We start from the raw sequence: 6,594 nt of genomic DNA, 5'->3' as shown, positions 1-6,594 counted from the left end.
AGGCCTGTTTTATTTTTAGAACAAAAATATCTCCAATTAGTTTACATTAGGTCTTATAAAGAACGTAACTGATACGCCAAATCAGTCTGTTTCGATAAAAATAATGCATTTATCCTCCTGCAATAAAAATTGGCATGCATTTTCTGTCCTTAGAACCCCATCACCCGCATTTTTTCCGCATTCGGCCTTCCTGCAAATAATGAAAAAGCCCGCGACAATCTTAAGTGGGTATATACATTCGATTCACGGCTTGCTTATGCAGTGGGGCCATTTTTATTCCATCTTTATTGCGAAATGAACTGGGCCACGTATTTTATGAGCGGTATTAGCGTATACTGTTCAGTTAACTATTCGAACAAAGGGGAAAAATAGAAGCCAGCTCTCGGCGGCACTGAAAAACGAGAAAAACTGAAAATAAATTCCAAGATCCTGCCCGAGCTTTTAGACTGCGCTAGATACATTTTATACGTATAGGGAAGCGGTTTCTAGATATTTAATTAAGTTAATCCGACAACCCAAAACGACCGGATCGCAATGAAAAATAATAAAACCGGCTGGAGACGTCTCCGAAAGTAAATTAAAAGTTATAAATATCTTATGTTTCTTGCTACATTCCTTTCAGGCTGTAGCTTTTTTCTTTATTTCAGTTTCACATTTTATACGTTTAATATTTTTGTAAAAATTTTCATCGCAACTTTGGAGTATTATCTAAATATATTTAAGCCTTCTTTTTTCAACTAGGGTTTATCTGGACTGGAACTATTGCTTAACGTGAGCTCTGAACTAGAGATGCCAAAATAATATCGCTATATCGATATTTTTGGCCGATATTTTTTTGACCGATGGATATATCGATATCTTGATATTAAAAAAAAATATATTTCTTAATAATTATAAAATTAATTATTATTATGCTGATAAAATTAATCACTTCTTGAGATATTTTAGTGACTCTGTCTATACTAATATTCAGTGCAGCATCAACACACTAAAACATTTTTTACAAAAAATTTAACCTAAGACTTCAAAAAATAAATAACGAACTCACTAAAAAGTGAAAAATAGTCAAACTTAGATTTTTAAGACAAAAACAAAACGTTTTAAAATAAAATATGTACACACCATGGAAGAAACTGCGATATTTTTACGGCTTCTCATTATAATATGGCTAGTATTTAAAAAGCAAACTGAATGGTTTTTGTACTGAACTACTTCGAATTTTCCATCACATCAGTTCAGCAATAACATTATGCACAAATATCTGATTATTTCAGAAAAAACCAATATGCGAAAACATATATATATATACAGCCGAACATAGAACCTCCTCCTTTTTGAAGTCGGTTAAATTTAAAAATTCATGCTTAGCTAGTTTTAAGGAAACAATATTTGAAAGATTTTGAAACCAACCATACTTCACTTAAATTACATTTTTCCTGCTTTAACTTAATGAAAATGCGATTAAAAATCGAAATGAACTACATTACGTTCAAGGAGTTAGAAGAGGATGTACCGACGGGCGTCCAGAACAGTTTCCGTTGTTTGCAAAAAGAGACCATCCGATTTTATATTCAAATCTGCACGGTATTAATTGAAAATTATTTAAAGCTTTGCAAATCTCTTTCATGCCGTCCGTGTCCGTCGCGCTGCCGTCGCTGCTGCAGAATTACGATATAATGGCGGGAATACAACAAAAGAAAGAAGAATACGAAAAGAGCCCCCGACAAAAGGGAAAATAAGTAAAGGGGTGTTATTTATCTACGAATACAAGTGCAAATCCGATTTATGTGAATGTTTTCAACAATCGCTAATTGTGTTTACTGCTTCTCGGGCATGTATATCGCGGCGACCGAGGCAGAGCTACGGAGGATGGTCTTGAATCTTAAAATGGCAAAAGTCCGTCGACGTTGCCAACTTTATTGCGAAGAACAAAGGAATCGGAGGGACCCTTCGAGAACCTTTTCATGTTAAACGAAATTTGCGGTGAATTAGTGCTTCATCGGAGATATCCCATCGGAATATGATTCCGGGATAAAATAAATACGGCTTTCTTCAATTATTGATAATATTTTTGTAGTACAAGTCTCAAGTTCGACAAAAATCAAAGGTTTAATATTATGTTCACAAAAATTCACCCTTTTTGATTCATCATAGAAATGTAATCTTGTTTTAAGGTACAGAACATTTTCACATGTTTCAGAGGCTTATAAGTTGACTTATTTATGACAAAAAATGATTTATTGACGAAAAGAAGAGACAACTGGTTGAACGGTGATAAAAAGCGACAATGGGGGTAAAAGCAGAAAAACCCATCTCACTCGTTTATCATTAAACAACAAACAGATCAAAAAACAAATCATCGGATAGTCCTGGCAGTATTATATACAACATATACAACCTGTAGGCTTAAATATAGCCTGCTTATTTGTTATTTATCGAAGAAAACATTTTATACACTAACGAATACAATTGTATCAATGAAAACTACAATCAAAGTTTTCTATTATAATAAAACGTTGTTGTGTTTGGAAGAATCATTTAACAAAAAAAAACTTCTACATAGATAATCAGGTGTTGTACAAACAAATTCTGTTCTGCGAAAAGTAATATCAATATAAGTATTTCAGAACAAAGTATTGTGGGCGTACCTAGATACTATAGGAACAATTATTTACATCGAGACCTTCGCACTACAAATCTCAGAGTCGAATTAGAAGGTTCTTAACAACAAATGAAGACTATATGCGTATATTAACACCGAAGTGTTACGACCCTTAGATAAAACTGAGCTAGGAACAGACTCAAGGGAACCAAACCTTGTGATCTTGGGTAGATGTACAGCGAGGTGTAGCGACAAACACTGAAAAGTGTTACTAAATTTTATATTATTACAGACTAAGGTTCAATGGGTCTTCCTATATATGTACCTAGCTTTAAGTTACTGTAAAAGCTAATTATAAGTTAGTCGGCAACGACTAGTAATAATATATAGATGTATTTCCTAAAAAATTATCAATTAGTAGGATTGATTTTTCGAAAGTGTTTACTTCTCAAAAATATGCTGTGTTGACGATCTATGGCAAGCCTTTTGTCCTCAAATACTGAAATACTTGAAGCACTTCAGACCTATGCAAAAGACTAAACGTTCATTGCTTGCAACTTGATCAGTTTGCCAACTTGTTATTTTCCTGCGCTACTAATCTAAAGTCTCTGTACTTGCTTTAACCGTATATAAATTTGATTTATAATAGCTGATAATCTGCCAGTTAATAAATTCGATTCTTTATTTATTTATATGTTAGAATATGCAACGCAAACTATTACAAAGAATACTGAAGGCCTCATATATATTAGAGAACATATTACCTCTGTAGTAACATCATACTAAACACGTTTCTTCTTAAACACTGCAAATATATTGAAATTCATTTAGAGGCGAGATCTTCTTGGTAAACACCGTCTCGAACAGTTGGGCACTCAGACAATCGTTTAGCCTGAAATAGTCGAATAATGTTTAAGAAAACATGTTCAGCTCCCAAAACCTGTTCAAAGTAAGGAACATGATGTACAGTCGCAATTTCTCAGAAAATGTCCTATGACATACATTTTATATATATCTCTAATGCAGAACAAAAGAAAGCGTTTTTGGAAGGAAAAGCCAGGGCTCTTAAAATATAACGCAATTGAAGGATCTTAAGCATAATGAGAATCAAAATTCGGAACAGAAATATCTTAATCACTTTCTATACCAGTATCATTCATTTTCTGTTTTGAAGAAATAAAGTTAACAAAATCTTGACCTATTCATTCAAACATCAATTTAATCGTTATCGAATATCGTTTCTCCCACAACATCTATAAAACAATATAGTTAAAAATACACTATTAAATCCAATATGGCATGAAAATTATTTAAATAGAATAACTTTGAGTTCTTCAAATTTAGAAGAAATACTATCCAAAAATGAGTATATAGGAGTATATAGAGAATATGGAAAACGAAAAACATAGCAGGTAACAAATGATTTCATTGATAATAAAAGAGAAACATGCTGATGAAGAAAAAAAATACAATGTTGGAATCAATTCCTGAGAAAATCTAACAGAATAATCTAGAAAACTTGCCCTTGAATTACTTGTAACCTGGTACAGAGAAATTGGATATAACGCGAGATGAAAAGATAAGAATATGTGCAAAAGATTGCTATAACTTTGAATTCATATAATAATTATTGGCAGTTGTGAGTGAAAAGCATTATTATTTGGTCAATTATAAAAAACTACGTCTTTAGTTCAACGACTACAGTTATGAATTTGAATATATTAGATATCTTGAATACTTGATGATAGAGTTATCTGACTCAACCAGAACAGTTCGATTATACCTTCAATGATGTCATCAGTTTTATAGTCCACCCTAAAAGTCGTACCTAGTAACCAACAATACCTTAATTAATAGTAACGAGCATACTTCCTACAATACAGCTAAATTTACCAAAAATGTCTCTCAAAATATATCTAATAATCCCTATAGAATTAAATATCAACCCTCCAACAAACGCAGTGGCTATATTTAAAAATAAGAAGTCTATATCCAATACTAATGCCTTTCGAATGATTTCCTTTTTTATAAATACTTTTTTCACTAGGGATACTTCTTACACCTTTTTTAATAAAATTTAATCCTCTAGTAAACATATTGAATCACTAAACCTGATAATATGGGTAACGTCTATCCCACCACAAAACCTTTTCACTTGGTTAGACAGACTGTTGCCGGAAATCCACTTCGAACTTTCTCAGTTAAATCTTTTCAGGTTCAAAGTTCTTTCGACGACAAAATCCAGTTTTTTCTACTTTATTTTTCTATATTATGAACGTATATAACTTATTAATTTTGTATTTTTTTATTTAATTAATTTTGCGATGCATTTAGTTTAAAGGATTATGTGAACCAAACCATAATATCACCTATATTTTCGAATGGAAAGTGATTTCTATCAGCTACCTATTCTATCCATTATAAAAAAGACTGTAGAATAAAAAAGAGGTAACTTCCTCCTCCTTACTGAAAGACATGTTATTATATTTACTATTTACAAAGATATTACACATATACATACATATATATATATATATATATATATATATATATATATATATATATATATATATGTATATGTATTATTCTAGTCTTATCCTTTGAAAAGTTTTTGGAAGCTGAACATGTTTTACTAAAAATTATTCGACTATTTTAGGCAAAACGCTTCTAATGACCAAAACGATTAGACGTGTGTGAGTGCCAGACTATTCGAGTTGGTGTTTATCAAAAATATCTCGCCAAAAGATTTTAAGCATATTGGATACGAACAAGTGGTTCAGAAGAAACGTGTTTAGTGTGATGTTGCTACAGAGGTAATATGTTCTCTAATATATATGAGGCCTTCAGTATTGTTTTTTATACTTTGCATTGCAGAATATTCTAACATATAAATAAATAAAGAATCGATGTTGACAACTGGCATATCATCAGCTATTCGAAACTGTTACAATCTAACGCTTGTAAGTCTGAAGTGCTTCAAATATTGAAGTATCTGAGAACAACAGGCTTGCGATCGATCTTCAATAGCAGCATAATATTTGGGAAGTAGACACTTTCGAAAAACCACCTCTACTAATCTATATCAGATCACAAGATTGGGTTCTCTGAAGACTGCTTCCTAGCTCAGTGTTATCTAAGAGTCGCAAAAACTCGGTGCTAATATGCGAATATAGTCTTCATTTGTTATTAAGAACCTTTTAATTTCGTCTATGAGAATTGTAGTTCGAAGTTCTCGGTGTAAATAATTATTAATAGTAACTGGGTGCACCCAGAACATTTTATTCTGAAATACTTATGTTATATTGATATTACTTTTTGCAGAACAGAGTTTTCTTGTAAAGCAGCAACTTATTATGTACGGAGAAGTTATATTTTCTTTATTTAATGTTTCTGCCAAAGACAACAACGTTTCGTTATAATAAAATAATTTGATTGTAGTTTTCATTGATATAATTGTGTTCCTTAGTTTATAAAAAATTTTATTCGATAAATAAGAAATAAATAGGTAAGTATATTTAAGCTTACAAATTGTATATGTATTATATAATTGCGCAGACTATCCGGCGATTTTTTCCTTTAACTACTTGAATGGTGAACGAGTGGGACGAGTTGGTCTCTCTTTACCCTCAATATCGCGTTGTAGTTTTTTTCTTGTTTATAAGATTTTCATAAAATCATAACTGGCGCAGTCGGTAGCATTCCGAGCAGATCATAATTATAATTAAGATAAATATATAAGATATGAGATATTAATGACTTATCAAGAAAAATAGAGGTTGACGTTAGATCGGCAATTGTTTCGCAGTTACTTGAGTCATTTCACTATAACACAAAAGACAGAAGAGGTAAATTCGTTCCTCCTTACTAAAGCGCATGTATTTTATTTACTATTTACAAATATATACGAGAGTGGTTCAAATATGATGGAAAAAAAACGCTGTAAGAAAAGCGAAGGCAAGTAGGTCCTAGGGTAAGGTTCTGTGTACGGTGTT

The sequence above is a fragment of the Rhynchophorus ferrugineus genome, unplaced genomic scaffold (genome assembly GCF_030347505.1).
Source record: "Rhynchophorus ferrugineus isolate W39M unplaced genomic scaffold, kcgeb_rfMv2 rfM3, whole genome shotgun sequence".
NCBI lineage: Eukaryota > Metazoa > Arthropoda > Insecta > Coleoptera > Curculionidae > Rhynchophorus > Rhynchophorus ferrugineus.
The sequence above is the reverse complement of the archived record's forward strand: the minus strand, read 5'-3'. Positions refer to the sequence as shown.